We start from the raw sequence: 22,808 nt of genomic DNA on the forward strand, positions 1-22,808 counted from the left end.
GAGATGACAATTTTAGATTTTGGTGGGCACGTTTGTATCTTTATCCTAAAATGGACTGGGGCCACTGAAAAACAAACATCCTTGGCTGAGATCGTTTTAAAGGAACTTTTTCTCTGTTTTCAGTGGTGACTTGCAGGATATTTCTATACTTATAGAATTTCCGTTAATGAATTGCTTGGTGTGTGACTGCTTGCGTTTCTGAGTTAGACTGGTAACGAAGTAGTTATGGTGAGGTGATGTTAATAACACTCCTAAGAGCCATGTATTTCTAATGAGGTGACGTTAATAACACTTCTAAAAGCCATGTATTTATAATGAGGTGACGTTAATAACACTTCTAAAAGCCATTTATTTTTAATGAGGTGACCTTAATAACACTTCTAAAAGCCATTTATTTCTAATGAGGCGACGTTAATAAACCTCCTTAAAGCCATGTATTTCTAATGAGGTGTCATTAATAACAGTCCTAAAAGCCATGTATTTCTAATGAGGTGTCGTTAATAAGACCCCTAAAAGCCATGTATTTCTAATGAGGTGACGTTAATAACACTCCTAAAAGCCGTTTCTCATGAGGTGACGTTACATGAGGTGACGTTAATGACACTTCTAAAAGCCATGTATTCATAATGAGGTGTCGTTAATAACACTCCTAAAGTTCTCATGACATTCATCTACAAAGTTATCGAAAACAATATATCTATGACAAGGTGACGTTAATAATACTTCTGAAAGTCTTGTAACTTTCATCTACAGAGTTACCAAAAACGAAGTATTTATGATGACGTTAATAATATTTCTGAAAGTCTTATGACATTCAATTACAGAGCTACCGAAAACAATGTCTTCATGATGAGGTGATGTTAATAATACTTCTGAAAGTCTTGTAACTTTCATCTACAGAGTTACCGAAAACAGTGATTCATGATGAAGCGATGTTAATAATATTTCTGAAAGTCTTGTAATTTTCGTCTACAGAGTTACCGAGAACAATGATTCATGATGAAGTGATGTTAATAATACTTCTGAAAGTCCTGTGACTTTCATCTACAGAGCTACCGAAAACAATGTATTCATTAGGAGGTGATGTTAATGAGGCTTCCAAAAGTCTTATGACTTTCATCTACAGAGTTACCGACAAAGAAAAAATGTATTGATGATGAGGTGACGTTAATGACACTTCAAAAAGTCGTGTATTTATGATGAGATTATGTTAATAATACTCTTAAAATCCTCGTGACATTCATCTACAGTTACCCAAAGCAATGTATTTACGATGAGGTGGCATTAATGACACTCCTAAAATGTTAATAATTCTCATAAGTCTTACGATATTCATGCGCAAACTGCAAAGTATCGAAAGTGGCCACTACAACCGATAAAAAAGTCTAGATTTTATTCTGAATATGATTTATCATCTATAATTGTTTTTATTATCGTCAAACTCTTTTAGTTTTCTGAAAAGAAAACTATTGTGCCGGCTTTGTCTGTCCGTCCGCACTTTATTCCGTCCGCACTTTTTCTGTCCGCCTTCAGATCTTAAAAACTGCTGCGGCTAGAGGGCTGCAAATTGGTATGTTGATCATCCACCCTCCAATCATTAAACATACCAAACTGCAGCCCTCTAGCCTAAGTGGTTTTTATTTTATTTAACGTTAAAATTAGCCATAATGGTGCGTCTAGCAACGTTATAGGATAGGCCACCAACCGACCTTGGTTAAAGTTTCATGGGCCGCGTCTCATACAGCATTATACCGAGACCACCGAAAGATAGATCTATTTTCGCTGGCCTTGATTATACGAATAAGATGTAGTGGCTGTACAGAAAACTCGATTGCGCCGAAGAAACTTCGGTTCATTTTTTACTTGTTTGATATAAACCTTGAACCTATAAAGAGGTGGCATAAAAAAAAAGGCAGCTATCAAACTTTAAAGAATTTTTAGGATGTTCTTGATAAGAATATAAGAAAGATTTGGTGGGGTTGTCGATGAAAAAACTCAAGTTAGTTCCAACATGCGTAAGAATTTCTTTCTTTGGATAAAACACGACCCCCCTGCACACCCAAGGTAGGTTGGAAATTGAATCGCAGATTACAAAGCCAATGAAACATTAATTGTGATTTAACGAAAGCGGAGAAATTTTGTTTATCAGTGCCCCATTTCATTATGTATGTTTTGTGTACATTTCAGAGTTTTCCTGACAATAAATGGAAACAATAAATCTAAATATTCTCTAATTATTATGATTACAGTGAAATCAACATAACCCCTGTCCCAACCCTCAAGAACAAAAAGCCCCAGCCCCCCAAGAAAACAAAATAAAAACAATCTGAATTAACTTAAAGAAAGGTTCCGCCCCCCAGAAGCAAGAAGGCAGCCCCTGGAAGAAAAAAAGCAAAAACGAAAAACATGAATTAACTTAAAAGAACGGATTTTTGCCACGCAAGAAACTGAATTAACTTATAGAACGGTTCCGCCCCCCAAAAACAAGAAGGCACACCCTGAAAGAAAACAGCGTAAAAAAATCTGAATTAACTTAAAAAAAACTGCTTTTTGCCACGCAAGAAAAAAAACCCATTGAAAGTTTGCTTCCAGAATGCCCTAGAGACAAACTCTTTTGATAAACCTGTCCGTCGAAGAATGATCTTACTCACTGGCACTTTGTTACGGCTTCTACATAATCATGCAAATTGACTCTCCTTCTTCTCGCATCTCATTAACCAAAAGTTTTTCCCACAATTTCTATCCATAATTACCCTACTCAGCTAAGCACCTGACGACAGGAGGTGGGTCATGATACTCGGTCTTCGAGACAGTTCGGGTTAGTTACCATGTTCTTCGTCAGGTAGGTAATTCAGGCTGTTTGGCTGACGCTTGATTGACGTCTACACTTGCAGGTCACACTGGGTTCTAATGAGTAGCTCGCGGAAAGAGAGTGATTGATTGTTTGAAAATTCGTGTAGAAGTGGCGTCACACCGAGTGTGGCTATTTGAGCTGGCTTATGGAAGGGGGAGGTTTGGATAATTATTGTCAGTCTTTTGTTGAAAATGGATTAGAATGTGCTTGAATGGAATATATATGTAGATATATATATATATATATATATATATATATATATATATATATATATATATATATATATATATATAGAGAGAGAGAGAGAGAGAGAGAGAGAGAGAGAGAGAGAGAGAGAGAGAGAGAGAGAGAGAGATTTGTATAAAATACTGGCCTTCCTATCAGTCAAGTTAAGGAACTTTGAGTCTGGTTAATACCTGGATGGGTGTCATCCAGCTAATGCCAGTCGCCCTGACAGCCAGTGGAGACATTAGCATGGGCTAGCAACCTCATTCCAAAGACCAAAACTTTCAAACTTGCAACTGATCTTACCAGTCCTAAGAATAACGACAGGTTACATTGAGGCCTGTAAAGTCAAGAGAGAGAGAGAGAGAGAGAGAGAGAGAGAGAGAGAGAGAGAGAGAGAGAGAGAGAGAGAGAGAGAGAGAGATTGACTGGTAAGTAATAGTAATTAGGAGAAATGAACTAACGAATACTCGCAAAAAGAAGTTCTGTGTACTAACACCCCTTGGGAGCCAGTGACGTCACAGACCTGACGCTTGTACCTTGCGCAGTGGAAAGTTCTAAAATCATGCAGGACTTCGGATAGTCTTCAGAATTATGAAATAGGTTTGTTTATTGCATATATACACACAAACGCACACATACATACATTAAACACACACACACACATACACACACACATACATATATATATATATATATATATATATATATATATATATATATATATATATATACAGTATATATATATATATATATATATATATATATATATATATATATATATATATATATATATATATATATATATATATATATATATATATATAAATGCGTACATAGGCCTACAGAACAAAAAGCGTCTCAGCCTCTTAGACCTAATCAACTCGACATGAGAAACAAGAAGTAAGAAATGCGCCGAAGTTTCTTCGGCGCAATCGAGTTTTCTGTACAGCCGCTACAGCGTATAATCAAGGCCACCGAAAATAGATCTATCTTTTGGTGGTCTCGGTATAAAATGAGCCGCGACCCCTGAAACTTTAACCACGGCTTAGTGATGTTTTATATATGTATATATATATATATATATATATATATATATATATATATATATATATATATATATATTATATCTGACAAAAGAGTAGAGTGATAACACAACTTTTCCACCAATTCTAACTTTCATTAGACCTATGACGTCACAGGTGTACCTCAAGGCATCCATTCACCCCCAGGTGACGTCAGTTGCTACAGACGACGTCCCGACGCCATGTAGATCCTAATCGTTCATTCATTCGACTACGTCACGTTCTGGTAATGAGCATGCGCCCTCCTGCTCAAGTGCTAGGTTGTTCTTGCTAAGTAAACCTTGAATTCTAAATTGCACTTCGTGTTGGGCAATAGGAAAAGAGATAAGAGTGCGTCTTGTACTTAGGATTTTTTTTTTACTCTTTCCTAAGTCTTTCTATCTGTCTGTCTATCTATCTATATGTCTATCTATCTATCTATCTGTCTCAAGAAACAATATAGTTCCTGGAAAATCCTTTTTTGATTTTTTTGTAATTATAGGTCTATCTTTAATATTATCCAGATCATTTGTTCTATGTTATTCAATACATTGGCAATAATAGTGATTGTTTGTCATTTTCTTTATAATGAATGCCGAAGTCATTACAGTATCTTATATCTTATGTAATTATATATGTATGTGCGTGTTTACGGATGTATGTGTGTTTGTGTGTGTATAATCAAGGCCACCGCAAATAGATCTATCTTTCGGTGGTGTCCGTATAATGCTGTATGAGCCGCGGCCCATTCAACTTTAACTACGGCCCAGTGGTGGCTTGGCCTATATCGTTGCCAGACGCACCATTATGGCTAACTTTAACCTTAAATAAAATAAAAACTACCGACGCTAGAGGGCTGTAATTTGGTATGTTTGATGATTGGAGGGTGGATGATCAACGTACCAATTTGCAGCACTCTAGACTCAGCAGTTTTTAAGATCTGAGGGCAGACAGAAAAAGTGCGGACGGAAAAAAGTGCGGACAGACAGACAAAGCCGGCACAATAGTTTTCTTTTACAGAAAACAATAAAAAATGCAAGGAAATGAACTTGTCTCTCTCGACACTGATTTAGTGATGGCTTCAAGCTGTCAGTCCATTAAGGTAACTTTGGGATTACAAACTCACCAAGTTCCGAGTACCTGTGCAAATTTGCCGTTAAGCAACTTTGCCAACACTTTGGTCCTGGTTAATTAGGGATGACTATTACTCGCCTATATTGTCCTGTTTAAAATTGAGAAGTGTGAGCCTTTGCAATAGTCTTAATCACTTTTTTGTCCCGTACTATTTGCTAAATAATGTTACTTTTCGATCACTTTTGATAGAGAAAAATATTGGGAGCTATGCAGGCCTTAATTGTACTTCATTGTACTTTTAAAGTTCAGAGTGATAGCTATACCACAAAGAAGGTTATGATTATTGGAACCAATGGTAGAGAATGGTGACAGTTGATATATGCATACATACATACATACATACATATATAGACACGCACCCATATATATGTATGTATATACAGGCCTCTATATATATGTACATATACGTATGTAAAAAAAGTTAAGTATACCTTAGTTTAACCAGACCACTGAGCTGATTAACAGCTCTCCTAGGGCTGGCCCGAAGGATTAGATTCCTTTTACGTGGCTAAGAACCAGTTGGTTACCTAGCAACGGACCTACAGCTTACTGTGGAATCCGAACCACATTATAGCGAGAAATGAATATCTACCACCAGAAAAAAATTCCTCTAATTCTTCATTGGCTGGTCGGAGATTCGAACGCGGGCCCAGCAAAATGCTAGCCGAGAACGATACCAACCCGTCCAATGAGGAACTTTATATATGCAGGTATATATATATATATATATATATATATATATATATATATATATATATATATATATATATATATATATATATATATATATATAAAAACTGTGTTTATTGATTAGAATGTAAGTATCAGCGTGTGCATTTAAGCTTGCACGTGTCCACTAAATAACACATGCACCTGATGCCGGCATTTGCACATAAGCACCCACAAACAAAATCCCTAAAAAACGCATAGTCAATCCATTGACATTTAGTTATATGTAAATACAAACAACCGCCCCAAAAATAAATAAGACTAACGCCCTCTATCACAAACAAACCAGAAGGATTCACATGAAGCTTCGAAAATGAGCCTTTGTAATGAGAGACTGTTTACGTAAGCATCGCCTCTCTAATCAAACGCCTTTTTGAAAGGTCCTCCCCCTGTGTCGCCGGAGCCCAAATCAAAACAGTTTGGTTTTGAAAACAAGTCATCTTTATATTAATCGCGCATAATTGGCCTTTGGACGTAAACAGTGAAACACTGAGAGAGAGAGAGAGAGAGAGAGAGAGAGAGAGAGAGGAGGGGGTGTCATAATTACTGACGAATTCTGTCGATGGAGAAAAATTGGCATTTCAATAGGCCCTAATTTTCATTGATTATTATTGATAACTCTTTAGTGAATTTGATATTAAACTATATTTGTGGCTTAATATTTGTGAATGTATATATATGCATATATATATACATATACATATATATAATATAAATATATATACATGTATATATAGATGCATATTCACATGTATATATACATGTATAATATATATATGTATATACTGTATATATATATATTTTTTTTTTCTCACGGCCTCTTTTCCATAACTAAGGATCTATATCTATTTCCCTTCCCCTTCTCCCCTAAATTCCCACCCACCATCCCCCACCCCCCACACACTGAGGAAGAGAAAAATGAAAAAAAACTGGATTTTTTCGCGGAGGGGAATCAAAAAAAAAAAAAAAAACTTCCCAAACTCCCCAAAAACAAGACCGCAACCTCCGTCGCCAGTGACCCTCTCCCCGCCTTTTTTTGCGGCCGGAGCCGTGTGGGCGTCGGAAACTTCCGGAGGGACGCGAAATGTTCATAGAGAGAGAGAGAGAGAGAGAGAGCAAATGGCTGACCGCCCCCTTCCCCGTCTCCCCCCGCGCCCCGAAATCGGCCACACTGCGTCCGTCACCCCTCTTTGATAATCAGTCTCCACTTCTATCGGCGCCGCGACGCGGAAAGCATCGCTGATCGCTCAAACGATTAGCTAGATCCGCTTTCGAGAGCCTTTTGCGCCTCACCCCCTCCCCCTGTATACTCTCCCTCCCTCCCCCTAACAGACAAACAAGGGTCGTCAAAGCGATCTGGAAGCGTAGTGGGTGGGTGGGGGTTAGTGTGGCGATAAATACGCTGCTTGATGCTTTGGAAAGCACATCACCGTATTTGTGTATTCAGCCGTCGATTGACGTAATACGGTTCTAACCGTTCATGCGAGTCGCTTTGCTGGCGTCAAGACAGGATGGTAAAGGATGTCAGTCTTATTATCATCATCATCTTCATTATCGGCGTCGATTCGTCTGTATCATCTAGGCCAACCGCATTAGAGGATTCAAGACTTCTTTGGTTGAACTTTATATGATTTCAATGATCAAGAAACGATTTGTTTCCTCGAAAAATGGAAAGGTCTAAAGAAGTTATCAAAATATGATTTCAAGAAAGCTTTGCCCTCTGACACTTCAGAATTTTGTAAAAATCAGTGGATGGAAATATATCCAGATTAAAAACACCAAACTCTACCATGTATGATCCGTGTATTTGATTTTTCCCAGTATTATATAACTAATGCCATTCGATATTCTATTTTACTTAACCAATTTTATATTCTACTTTACTGAACCAAATTCTATATAAAACGCTTGATCGCTTGTGATTATCAAATTTTCAAGAGTGGTTACCGGAGAGGGATTGATTCATTTTCAATTGTACTGATTTTTCGTGGCTCTCAGCTGGATACAAGATTTTGAACCTGCATTGCCCCGTTGGGTTTTATTCCTACAGCTTACCTCGAGCTTGTACACTGTAGGCTTTACTAAAAGTTCCTAACAGTGTCCCATACTGGGTATTGTTCTCTGCATTTTTACTTTTTAACCGTTCCCCTTCATCCATTATGACCTTGCTTAAAAAGCAAAAGGCAGAGAGCAGTACCCAGTACAGGACACTGTTAGGAACTTTTAGTAAAACCTACATTGTACAAACTCGAGGTAAGCTGCAGGAAGTAAAACCCAACGGGGCAATACAGGTTCAGAACTTGTTTCCAGCGATCCACGAAAAAAATCAGTACAAATGAGAATGAATCAATCCCTCTCGGGTAACCACTGCTGAAAATGTTAAAATCACAAGCAATGAAGCACTTTATGGAAACTGGTTCAGCAAAGTAGAAAATAAAATTGATCCAATATTCACTCCTCCTTCAAGAGCAGGTCCCTGTGGCGAACCCGACTGGGGTCTGAAAACGTGACTCCCTGGTCACGCGAAACTGCTCCGTAAAAGTAACTATAATTATACAGTATCCACACTTCGAAAGGGCTCCTAAGTGGGACGTCCTCTTTAGCCTGCCATAATGAAGTCTTAAGTCAGTAAATAAAACGATCTTCAGTTATCTGCTCGTCCTTATATAATATATAACACTAAGGACTCCGCGGCTCCACGAAGCAGGAGATGCACAGGGTACCTCATCTCCCGTGTCTTTCATCTCAGGGGCGTGAAGTGACTGTGTCCTTAATTCTGCTTCTCTTGATAAAGAAGTGGAGTCCAAAATTTCATCCTTGAAGTACTCCTCACTTTTTCCACGCAGAGTTGGATTCTCCTTCTTACACCTGATTTTCTTTCGTGCTCAGCAACCTTACTGATATTGTTTCATCACGAAAGTTTTGAACCACAAGCTTTTTCGATTTCCTAAGTGGTTGCTAGCAGTTTTATTCGCTGGCGAAATTATCAGCAGCAATGGGCTGTCATATTCCTTCTTTTCTGAAGATAGTTTCTAAACTGAAGTTGAAAATAATATTATTAGCGGAAGAAACCTTTGTATATACATTACAGGTACACTCAAATTCACGCTGATTTTTGTACGTATTTCAAAAACGAAAAGTAACAAAGACTATGCATATTTACAAAGTTATCAATTACGGTCCTTTTTGTGCGTTCCTAAGAACCACCACACAAACGTCACACTATCGTGGGAAGCGAATAAGCTTTCTTTTACGTAAAAAAGAACAGTAATACGGATATTTAGAATGAAGTAAACGAGAGTAAACAGGCTGGTCAAGACACATCGTGGTTGTTCATTGTTTTTCAAGAGTGTTTACATGACTTTTGGTCTCTCCTTACTTATCAGGCTAGCTGTGGTTGCTAACGTTTCTCTCTCTCTCTCTCTCTCTCTCTCTCTCTCTCTCAGTTAGAATACCTCTGGTAGGACCTGACAGGATATCTAAAAGTAATAAAAAGATTTTTTAAGATTATTCAGAGCAAATTATCATTTCAGTTCCTTCCTTTAACTGATGATTTAATTATCTCATTTTTGCCAGACGTCGATACTCTCTATCAAACAGAACCTGGTGATCTCTTACAAGCAAAAGTCAGTGACTTCCTTCAAGCAGGCGACGATAATCTCTTAATTATAAATCGACTGTGTCTTGCAAGCAGACGTCAATTATCTCTTTATCTCTTGAAAGCAGATGTCGATTACCTCTTTCAAATAGGGACTGATTACCTCTTGCAAGCAAGGTCAATTATCTCTTGAAAGCAGACGCCGATTACCTCTTTCAAATAGCGATTGATTACCTCTTGCAAGCAGAGGTCAATTATCTCTTGAAAGCAGAAGTCGATTACCTCTTTCAAATATCGATTGATTGTCTCTTGCAAGCAGAGCCGATTATCTCTTATAACCAAAGGTCGACGATCTCTTTCAATAGAAGTCAATGCTCTCCCAAGCAGTGAAGATGATCTCTGTAAAGCAGAGGATGATGATTTCTGAAAGCAGAGATGAGAATGATCTCTCCCAGGCAAAAATCTATGATCTCTATAACCATAACCCTAGGATAAAAATACTTATATGTCTACAGGTATAAGACACTTTAAAATATTCCCTGTTCTGGACGTCGAGAGAGAGAGAGAGAGAGAGAGAGAGAGAGAGAGAGAGAGAGAGAGAGAGAGAGAGTGGAATTGATTATCATACAAGAGAGAGAGAGAGAGAGAGAGAGAGAGAGAGAGAGATTATAAGAGAGAGAGAGAGAGAGAGAGAGAGAGAGAGAGAGATTGATTATAAGAGAGATAAGAGAGTGGAATTGATTAGACAAGAGAGAGAGAGAGATAACCTGATTGTACAAGGAAATGACTCATACCATCAAAATTTCCAGAGCAAAAAAAGTTGACTTAGATGTTCTCAAGTATTTAATAGGGCATAAGGCGTCACCCGAATCACGCCCATATTTGATGGGCCATTCCCATAATTTTTTTCCTCCTGGGGAAGAGGTCATTGAAAAGTGAAGAGCATTCAGTTCATCCGTCTTATTTTTTAACCTTTTTATTTTTTTTTTTTGGAACCTGATAAGCTGATGCAACTCGGATTTACCCAAAATATTCACAAGTACTTAACTCACAAATATTTGAAAGTGCCACTGGGGTAAAAATTCTGAATATATTAGTTAGAGGGCAAAACGGGAATGACTTAAATAACTGATTTTATCATCTGGATAATGCTTTCATTGACAAGATAGTCTTAATTTGAAAACAGGAATTTTGATAAATTTATCATCAAAATCTTTCACATTTGCTTTTTATTTTTTGATAAATAAATCTCAAATGGAGACCTGCCTTCATATGATGAGCAAACTTGAGTCATCTCAGGTACTAAAAAGTTATTAAAATAGGTTTATAAATTGGTGATTTCTAGCCATGAGGCGAAAAAAAATTAAATATTCTAGTAAAAGTACAAGGAACTGAAAGGAACTGTGCACTACATTATATGATATTTCTTCATCTTCTTCTTATATGACATATTCTACTACAAATGTTAATAGGTTGATTCGTTGTGCCTCTGAATATTTCCTGCCACCCCTTCCAGATCTGTTCAGAGAAAACGACATTCAGCCTCACCCATTCAAAAGACTATAATTTTGTGTCCATATTTTACCAGGCTGGTGAGATCACCAGCATAAATGTACTAGGAAAATTTCTACTTTCTAATTTCTCTAGCATCCTTCAGTCTCATCCTTCTCTAGGTGAATGTTTCCCCAATATTCCTGGTGCCATTTCTGTTGTGTGCGGAGCTGAATCAAATAATCTAACTGAATTCGCCTTACTAATTATAATCCCCACCCTCAGTCCCAGTTTGAGACGCTCTGCCTTTCTGACAGCAAGCTGGGTGCAGTACCTCCTTTCTACAGGAAATATTACAGCAATGATTCCTCCTAATTCAGAGACGTCTCCTCCTCCTCCTCCTCCACCCTTCAGATGCAAGAAGAGAAGTCCAAGGCTTGGCATTAGCTGGAAATTGTCACCGACCTGTCTAATCTCAGGTGGATTGCCTCTTGCATGCTCAGTTTGTTCGCCTTCATCTTCTTTTGTGATGATGGCAAAGGTGCTGCAAGGGGTTATCAGGCCTAATATGGACCTTTAGTCTCTATCCAACCAACAAAGACGATGGCAAAAGGATACAAGTGAACTTAAAGTCCCATCCCTTAAAAATTTCATAGCATCGGCGATAAATATCTCTGATCCCTTTTCCCTGATAAATAATCAAGAGTTTGAGATGTTATGCTGATCTCAAACAAATGATGAAGTAAGTATTCTTGAAAATATATCCAAAATACCTACAAGGGTTGGGTAGTATGCAGAGTAGGGAGATATTCAGTGTTGCTTGGGGGGTCCAGGTTGGTGGGGGGGGGCGAAACCCCTCGGCCAGGTCAGGGCATGGCGGCCTAAGTTAGGTTAGGAAGGTAAGGTCTGTTTAGGGCAGGATGCAGTATTCTAGGAAAGGTTAGGATTTCTCACACCTACCCTTGTCTTCCTACTCTGCGTCCGCTCCCAAGGGTTTTATGGATAAAGTATGTTCTGGAGATGTTTATACATTCGAGAATGCATGGAATATTCATGTGTATGACGTGCATAGTGTAACAGTATCAGTTACACTCCCCTCAAGAGCATTGTGGATACACTAGAACATTTTTCCAAGATCTTTCTTGAGCAACTGGGACTCTGTCAGGAGCATCTGGTAAAATGATATTTTTTCAAGAGTTTTTCGAATAAGAGCATAATTTTCCTAGAGCCTTTTGGCGTAGATGACCCCTATTTCATGGGGCTTTTAGAAGAACTGGGTCTGTTTTTAAGAGCTTCCGGCATGAGGCTTACTTTTTAAGAGCTTTTTGGTGTACATTTTTCTAGAGACCTTGGTAGAAGTAAGTGTTTTTCAAGAGCTTTTGGAAAGAGATGCTATTTCTGAGAGCTCTTTAGTTTAGCACAAGAAGCTACTTCCAGTAGCTCTTGAGCTTGGCAGAAGACGCCACTTTCCAAGAGCTCTGTAGCTTGGCATAAGATACTGTTTTCCAAGAGTTCTTTAGCTTGGCGTTAGCCATGGCTCTCTAAGAGCTCATTAGCTTAGCATAAGATACTATTATCCAAGAGCTCTATAGCATAATTGAGTCTGTCCATGAAGTATTAGTCGAAGCCACTTTTTTTTCCAAGAGCTCATTGGCACAGCCCAAAATCTTTGATTACAGGACACATCATAATTACCAACAGACCTCGATAGAGATAAATATTTTTCCAAGAGCTTTTGACATAAGATACTACTTTCCAAGAGCTCTTCAGTGTCACCGAATCTTTCCAAATACTCCTGGCAAAGCCGATTTCCTTCAAGAGCTCTTTGGCACAAACCAAAAACTTTAACTAAAGGACCCAAGAACCCTACCCTTATTCCCTTCACTTTTTTCCTCATTCTTGACGCATCACCCAGCCTCTTGACCCCATGCCATGTACCCGCATCAGTGTCTATTGGTACTCGGCAGGGGGGCCATCGTTTGGGTAGATTTGGACTAATTGCTACACCTGCATGGCCCAGCAGGTGCAACCGACACCCCACGCTGCTCCAGAGCCGACATGTCTGCTGCCTAATGCTTCTGTCATGCAATCGTCTGGCATCGGTGCGCTTTTGAAATGCTTGCAGAATGGAGAGGGATCGTTATCGATAACGTTCGTTATATCCAGTTCTCTCTCATACAGAGAGAGAGAGAGAGAGAGAGAGAGAGAGAGAGAGAGAGAGAGAGAGAGAGAGCGGTATTAGAATGATCGGTCAATCTTTCCACTTGGGGTGAACGGTTGGATGTTGGGTCGTTAACTGCTTTAAACATCAATTTTCCACCTTTAAGTATACCTTAGTTTTACCAGACCACTGAGCTGATTAACAGCTCTCCTAAGGCTGGCCCGAAGGATTAGATTTATTTTACGTGGCTAAGAACCAACTGGTTACCTAGCAACGGGACCTACAGCTTATTGTGGAATCCGAACCACATTATGACGAGAAACGAATTTTTATCACCAGAAATAAATTCCTCTAATTCTTCGTTAGCCGGTAGGAGAGTCGAACGCTGGGCCAACAGTCTCATAGAGAGAGAGAGAGAGAGAGAGAGGGAGAGAGAGACCGGTATTAAAATGATCAGTCTCTCTTTTCACTTGGGGTGAACGGTTGGATGTTGGGTCGTTAACTCCTTTAAACATCAATTTTCCACCTTTAAAAAGAATATATAGAGGAATGGCATCCCTACTCAACCGATATTTTAAAAAAACTTAAAAGATCCGGCTTACAATACAGGTTCCAGTCAATGGTATTTGAAAGGTTAGAAAAAAAGGCAGTATTTTCCAGATCTTTTATCCTGCCTCCTCAAGAGTGTCAGCGCAGACTTCATAAGCGGAAAAAAGAGCCTTCAAAATGACATCCCAGGCAATTGTTCATTTACTGAATATAGACTTAAGGAGAGATATTAAAAATATTAGCTATAATTTTTGCTCTTTTAACGCCATAACGACGCAACGATTCAGAAAAGAATTTAAAAGATATTTTGGTAGAAAATTTTGTGGAATTTTTTTGACGGCACAATTCGCTTTGAGTCTCGAGCGAGATATTGAAAATAATAAACAAAACAACCTGAGTTTAGCGTCTACTGACTCATATAGAAGAATTTTATGCAAGTATCTGAGTGTATGTATATGTATTTGTGCATTTTTACATGACTCCGAGGTGCTATTACTAAACATGGCGTAGGCTCCTTGGAATGCCATGTTTGGTACAAGCCCCTCGTCGATCAAAGTATTATATACACCCACTTATATATTGCGTGGTCGACAAATTATATTAATGAACGGCATCTTCGTGATCCCCGAGGGGCTATTACTAAACACGGCGTCCCAAGGAGCTTCCGCCATGTTAAGTACTAGCACCTCTGAGAAGGTGACGCTTAGATAACAAGCCAAAATAGCACCGTTTACTCTTGAACTGATCTGACGTATCTTCTCCAGCAGAACCTCAGCAAGTTATCCTTTGTATACACAAAAGAAAACATTCTCTGACCCGTCTAGCTTTCTCTCCCTCTCTCCCCCGCACTTTCTCTCACTTATGCTTACCTTTCTTTCCCTTCAGTCCATACTTCCACTATATTTTTTATCATCTCTCTCTCTCTCTCCCCGATCCCTCCTTTTAAAATATCCCTCCTTTTAAACTAATCCCTCTCATCTTTACCTATCTTTCTCTCCCACTGCACTTTCCCTCCCAGATAATGTCTCTCATTTCCACCTCTCTCTCTACTTCCACTCCCTTTCTCCATTAATCTCTCTCTCTATTTTTGAACAGACTTAAGGTAAGCAAAGGCGTGAAATGATTAGTCTCAGTATCATGGCTAAACGGGCGATGGCACTATTACGATTCTGCTGTGACGGCACTGTGGGTGCCACTCGCTTGGGTCGTGCCATTACTACTAAGACTACTACAACTTTACTGCTGCTACCGCCATGGTCATTAATAATCCACATACATTTGTCACCCAGTACCTGCCTCCCATTACACACCCACCTAGTATGATTCGCCTCTATATTCATATTTCATCATGACAGTTCACAAATAAGTGGGGCATCTCATTGTTGGATGCTGAGCCGGATCCCCCATACTCTGTCTCTGTCTCTCTCTTTCCACAAATATATATATATATATATATATATATATATATATATATATATATATATATATATATATATATATATATATATATATATATATATATATATAATATATATATATATATATATATATATATATATATATGTATATATATATACATATATATATATATATATATATTAATATATATATATATACTGTATATACATCATATACATATATATATATATATATATATATATATATATATATATATATATATATATAATATATATATTCTAATTGTATAAACTATATAATATATAAATAATGACATACACATTACTAATACATTTGAATTTAGCTCAGATATACCTATACATATTTACACATTTATATATAAGTAAATCACACTTAATGGAGGAACGCATATGACAGGTAATCCAATGTCCTTGCCTAGCCCTAGTTGAGTCGGGGTATCTGACAATAAAGAGGTCTGAAAGGTGTAACAGAAGGAAAACTTTCATGTTGCACTGTGAAACAACTGTTAGAGAGGGTGGAAAGTCAGATGAAAGAGAATATGAACGGAGGTACAATAAAAAAGAATGAAGAATGTTGTAGCTAGCGGACGAAGGGACGCTGCAAAGACCCTTAAGTAATGCCTACAGTGCATCACTTGAGTAGCCCACTACAGGGGATGAGCAGCCTAGACCTATGCCTTCTCTACACTTAGACTCACCATAGTCAACTAATCCCCAAGTACCTAATTTATGGTGAGGTCAACATGAAAACGATGGACATTACGAAAAATGAGCCAAAGTTCCTCTCTGGAATCAATCTCGGTCTCTCACTAGTGAAGTGGAGTCGTTGTGTATACATACAGAAATATCACTATAAATATACCTCCTCGACTGCTCTCTCTTTCATAATATCTAATTGCGTTATTAATTCCGGTATCATTTCAGTCTGTTAGAAAGGTTATTACAGTACCAGAACCCATTAAGTTTAAGAGCTCCTTAATAAGATTCGATCTGACCTCCAAAATCAGCCAACTCAGAGCCAATTAATGACGAGTTAGAGTTGGCCAACGTACTACCTCTGTATGGGGGGGATGGACACCGAGAGGTCACGCTGAACAAAGTTCAGCAGTTCCCTTATTTTTTGAGGGCCTTCGAAAGACTTTTGTGATGAAGTTGTGGATTCACTGAACGAGAACCTTCCTAGCAGTGTCGTTGAGATGGCAGCCATTTGGCTTGTTATCTACGCGTTACATCCGAGGCACTAGTACTAAAACCTAGTACTGAACATGGCGGACGCTCAATGGGAGGCCGTTTAGTTCTAGCCCCTAGGGGATCAAAGTATTATATACACCCATTTCTATATTGTATTGTCGACAAATATATTAAATGATATCTTTGATCTCAGAGGTGCTAGCACTAAACACGGCGTTCCACTGAGCTTCCGCCAAGTTTAGTACTAGCACCTCGGAGGTGACGCTTAGATAAGCCAAAGTAGCACCACACTGACTGTTGAGGGCTAACGAGGATCTTAACCCACAACGTATTAATCTCAACGCACTAACTTTCTTACTGTCATGTAGCCTACATTAGTGCCTTCAATAAAGTTCAGTAAAGGTCACATCTACGAAATTAGGGTGAAATAAGAAATTACACTAACTTCTTGTTAGATCTATCTAGAGATTTATCTAGTTTTGTATCAAGCCTAGTTTTCGCAAGCATTGAGTAAACTACTCCAGATTGTTTTCATCAATAAACTGTGATATCGTCATAAACTTAATAATAATAGACTTTTGACGATGTTATCATTACATCTATGATAAAATTTGTTTAAAGGCATGAAAGTCATATCTCTAAGATATCTGCAACGAGAAAACACTATTTCCATTTTATCTTATTTGATTATCTAAAAATTCTATGACGAAATTGATTCCGTTGAATCTGGTGAATAATGCTTCTGCATTTCAACTAAATAATGCTATCGCTCATTCACTCTTCGTACACTTACTCATACCCTAAATCTAGAGCACTTTGGCGTGCTTTTTTCTTCTTGCTCATTTGGTCACAGTTACGGTTATTAGTTAGGTTTAATAGAAAACGGACACTATCCTTTTCAACAGAAAACTATTACTTTCATGGCTATCTATAATAAAGAAAACTACTTGCTTTGTCGGAACATTTCCACTAACTGCGATTACTAAGTTAAAGATACGATTATGTACTTAGCATGGTGCAGTATGGAACTAATGCCACAGAAGGATTTTGTTCATGAAAAAATTGTTTTCACTACTGTTGTGTCAGATGGAGAGGTCATTACGATAGACATTTTGTTCCCACTTCACCTGCTCCGTGTCTTTTCAAAATTCGAAGAAAAATCTATCAAAATTTGCAGATTTTTGTTTCAAAGAATGACGCTCTTCTACAAAGCTGCACATATTCGTATGATTTAAGTCAAAAGTATATTCAGCCAACTGCTATTGGAACAAATTTTTGAAGCTAACCTGTCGGTAATACGCATAAAGAGAATTATAATGGACCTACTTTCTCGCAATTTAATTGTTAAATCTATGGCTTGAATAAGATATGTCAGTAAAATGGTTAAAATTTTAGGACACTTCGTTGAAGACCTCATTTCTGCATAACTCCATATTCCTGTCCAAGATATCTACAGTATCCCGGTGGCAAAATACGGTTTTGTTAACCTAATACTGTTTGGGTAGCCTTATCACTCAAATTTTTAAACTTTCTAGTCATGCAGGACTTTCGAATCGTGTTTGAGTTTTATTCTTTAAGTTAAAACCATTAGCTGTTGAGCAGTCATACTTAAAACACTGCGCAGATTTCATGGCAACCCACTAATATTCAGATAAGTATCCATCTCTTAGGGCATTGTGTGTTAACCTGCATTAAGGTTTCAGCCTTACCATAGTTTCCTGGATGCTCACTGGTACTAGTTTCGTGGTGATCAACGAATAATCACCAGATTTAAAGTTAAATTTACATTTAATCAAAATTTTAGAAAGCCTTGAGATACGATATCAGGACTGCAATTTACACGTATCTCAGTTGTTTGTAACCCTATACATTGGCAAATACATTGTAACAATGCTGCCATCAAGCCCAAATGGTAGTCGTTGCGTCAAGTTTAGGACCTTTATTCAAGTAAATTTTAAAATTATCCATAAAATTATTCAGGATGTTTTAAAAATAATTTAAACTTAGCGAGGCTTAACAGAACACCCATTTACAAAAAATCAATGCTGTACACCCTTCAGCAAGTCCGAATCATTAACTTAAATGAGTTACTCCTTTGGACCTTTACTCATCCAACTACTTCACATTCTACAAATTTATACATTTCTGTAGAAAAATTTCCTCTGTAATCCTGTCAAGCACAGCAAGCCAACAGTTTAAATGCTAGCTAGATATTTCATTAGCTAACCTATTCACATATGTGAAGGGGTTCAATTCAAATACCGATACTTTGTCACCTGATATTACTCCAAACACCACGAAGCTTCACACAAACTTCAGATTGATAAACCAAAAACAATGTTAAAGATTTTATTTTATTGTAATAAACTAATAAAAGTCATTCTCGTACTGCAGTCAGGCTACATAACCATTCCATAAAGATCACTTTCCCAGAAAACATCGTAAGGCAAAGATTTGTTGAGACAGTGCCATTTACAAACTGGAACCAACGTTATCTGTCCGTCGTAGGTATAAGTTACTCCGTGTACACAGTTGTAGAGGTTGTAGGGCAAGGTTGTTGGGCAAGGTTACTGAAGTTATTCTTCTGACCTCTGTTGGAAGTAAAGAAATTTAGGCACTTCAGACAAAATGGTTTGTTTACAGATCCATTATAAACTTAGATGTGCTTTTTACTGACCAGTTAACAGTACCAATAAACATGAAGATGCACCAAAAAGTGGACTTTTCAAAAAAAAAAAAAAGTTACTATTAGCTTTCAACTCAATATAAAAGTGCAGTTAAATTCTTAAACCAAACAAACTAATGCAATATCAAACATTAAGACATTGTCTAACCTATTCAATTCAAGATCAACGAACTAATCCTCGGCAAAACCACAGCCTCGAGACTTCAAAATATTATGAAATTAAGATATCTGAAGCTTTCAATATTCTGGTATATGTATAAAACTTAATGGAAGCAATTCACTTCCAAACTGCCATGCGTTTCATTTGCATCTCATTCACTTATGACGAAAATTCTCTCCCACCTCCGCAACCAGATACATCCGATTCTCCAGTGAGAATGAATACATTAAGGACAAACCTTGAATTACGTCACAGTTCCACCGTCGATTAAAAAGCTTGAATAAGGGCTACACTGAAAGCCTGCCGAACAGTTTAGTTCATTCTTCGCCGGGTACTTCATACAAAACCAGAGCTACAAGCGATCCTTGCCAATTAAGTACTGAACATTAAGCTCTTTAGCCCCCATAACAGATACATTGCAACCTCCTGGCCAAATATAAGAAAACCTCAAAGTTACTAGCTATGTGGAGCGCGCCTCCCAACCCACATCCACAATTCTTTTACAGAACTTCAGAAATCCAAAAAAACTTTAAAGTACAGCAAAACATTCTGTAAAGCATAAAGCTACATAGCTTATGCATCAATGTAATTAGTGATGCACAGAAACTGAGCACAAACCATGCTGCCATAGAAACCTACACTAAAAACCAGACAGGACAAAATCACATCCAGCACAAACCAGTATAGAAACCCATACTGATCCCAAGTCAAGCTGGCCAAACCCACACTAGGCACAACTCTACAAACCCAAAGAGGACATTACAGTCTAGAAACCCACAGTGAGCATAATTCAGCGTAGAAACCAACACTGAATAAGACATGCTGGACAAAAAAACCCACTGTGCACAATCCAACAAAGCCACACTGAACAAACCGGAATAGGAAGCCCCATTGAGCAAGCCTTGCTGGACAAGAAACCGCCAGTGAGCACAATCCGGCATAGAAAGCCACACTGAAATCATGCTGGACAAGAAACCCACACTTAACACAATCCAGCATATAAAGCCCCTAAGAACAAACCATGCCAAAGAAAAAAAAAAAATCCCTTGGGAACAAACCACCATAGAAACTCACTGAGCACAAGCCATGATTAATAAACTCATGCTGAACACAGTCCACATTAACTATCCAGCCTAGCTAAAATTGAAATTAATGTTGACAAACCAATGTGAAACTATCCAGTCATGCTAAACAAAGACCCAGGAAAACCACTACCCCTACACAAACCAACAAAACTCAACTCCAAGATTAAGCGACTGAACCTCTTACATAACTCAAATACAAGACAAACTTTCCTTTTTAAAGAACCTCATAACGAAAGGCTTAATACCTGAAAAAAATAATAAGATTAGCATTTCAGCGGTTTCGTACATGGTAAACCTAAGTCTACCATGTACTAACCTTGGACCACCTTTGCCGGAGCAGCACAGCCACCCCGACAAAGGTGGCCCCATTTGAGAAACTTAATCCTAAAATGAACAAACATCTAATTTGACTAACCTGCATTAACTTAAAATAACGCACAAAAACAATTTGGATACTGTTTTGTGCATAAATATTTACTTTATACTGTGATTTGCATTAACTAATTTGCCTGAATGTTACGTTAGACAATTTTGAGTACTAAAACCATCTTCACGTCTTACCTGGCTTAAAACTAAAATGAAGTACACAGGCTAAGTCCTTAAAATCTAACCTATCTGATTGGAAAAATCAAGCAAAAGTTTATGGACTAAATCTAAATCACCTTTGCAAAAGTCAACTGCATTTGTACACACAAGTGTAACTTAAAAATTTACTAAGACTAACAAAATATTGACAAGGCACTATTCATATTTCACCAGAGTGAAGTGTTACCACATTTAAAGTTAAACTATTCGCACTAAATTTTTTGCTAGTTAAATTTACTTAGCAGATTAACAAATATAAGCCTATACTAAAGCACTTAAATAATTTTAATAATCTAATTAAGGGGTGACGACGCCTAAAATTTACATTTTAAAACCACCGTTAACTTAACACCCACAAGCCTAATTTCACCAGTACTATACACTTCAAACTACAATTACGCTAGCCTTGAAAGCAATCTTTAAAGCAACACATGTTAAGCGCAGAAAACAGAATTTAAGTTCTTTAATATAAGGACCTATAAACAATTAGGCTACTCACCCAAAATTGAGGAAACTCCTGCGCAAATAAGTTCGTACATATTCTGCCGTTTAAGATAAGTCCACTCACCTGAAAAAATAAAACCGATGTCAGAAAAATAAGTTTACCTATAGTTTACCAAGCCTTATCCCCACAATACTAAAAATATGAACTACTGAAGACCCGATTAAAATACCAAGTAACACGACTACGATATCATTCTAAGAAAAACCTCAAATAAAGTTACCTATAACATTTAGTATTAAAACTATTAGAACTTCAACATCTCACAAGCTATATATATAATGGTCCCTAAATTCTTATCCTCATATGAAAACTATTAAAGTCAGGAAACCTTCACCAATGGCTTCGTAGTTAGGCATCAATAATTTAAAGTTACAACTACAAATACCACTAAATTTGTTTAAGAAAATGAGAATAGCATAACTATGCAATAAAATCAAATACTGAGTCACCTACGTAAATCTCTCCCCCCCCCAACAGAATTGAAAGCCCACTGCAATATACAATTCAAAGTCAAACGTTCGCTATACTGAATTATGACCCAATTTAAATCCAACCAAAAATTTGTAACGATAAAAACACTTCCTGACGTTGACATCACTCGTCGTTTCATCAAGTTGCAGTTTACGTTTAGTACTTCGCACCGACTAAATCACCAAACCAAAATAACACTAACCAGATCACAACATTACCTTACAGCAGCGTAGCCAAAGTAGTACAACACGACAACTTCAGTCCCACCAAACGATCACTGCATTCCAAAAGAGTGAACTAAAAAGACGTTACCCAGCGTCCAGGCCGAACTGACTTCCGAGCACTAAATTCCTCGGCGCCACGGACTCTGTAGTTGGATGAAGCTTCGTTTTAGAGTACGCTAACCCATGGACGCTAGAGGAAAATGAAGATACAGCAGAGGAGCTTGTCAATTCAAACAGATGGCGCTATCTTTCATCCAAATGAATTCTTCATCGTCTGGTTCGTCTTCGATGATAATAAGGGATAAGGTTCAGGGAATTAATATGAGCCTTGATGGTTAATTTGCCGATGTGGGTCTTCAATCTCAATATAACAGAATTATTAAACCGTAGCCAGTTGCTTTTATTGTAAGTGAATATATGAGCGCAAAGATTATCCCTTGTCAGCTGAAAAACTGGATGAAAATTCCAAGATAAATCAAAATTACGTGTATAAACCTCAACAACATACATTTAAATGCGTTGCATGCCTTGTTATTTCCCGTTTGTATTGGATCAATAGGCCTAGTCCCTAAGGGATAAGCCTATTTGTCCTGAAGGAAATTAACGAAAACTTGCGCTTGGCTTAGTGAAGTTGAAGTGATAAACTAATAAGGACTG

General features: G+C 37.7%; 1 long non-coding RNA gene across 1 annotated transcript; it reads right to left on the minus strand.

The window, feature by feature from the left end:
* Window positions 1-18,775: 18,775 nt before the first annotated feature.
* Window positions 18,776-22,302, minus strand: LOC136840082 (uncharacterized). The gene is made up of 3 exons (XR_010853528.1): window positions 22,146-22,302; window positions 21,451-21,519; window positions 18,776-19,026 (listed from the first exon to the last, which is right to left on the minus strand). It is a non-coding gene; the product is annotated as an uncharacterized lncRNA (long non-coding RNA).
* Between the last annotated feature and the right edge of the window lie 506 nt (window positions 22,303-22,808).

The sequence above is a fragment of the Macrobrachium rosenbergii genome, chromosome 7 (genome assembly GCF_040412425.1).
Source record: "Macrobrachium rosenbergii isolate ZJJX-2024 chromosome 7, ASM4041242v1, whole genome shotgun sequence".
Classification (NCBI taxonomy): Eukaryota; Metazoa; Arthropoda; class Malacostraca; order Decapoda; family Palaemonidae; genus Macrobrachium; species Macrobrachium rosenbergii.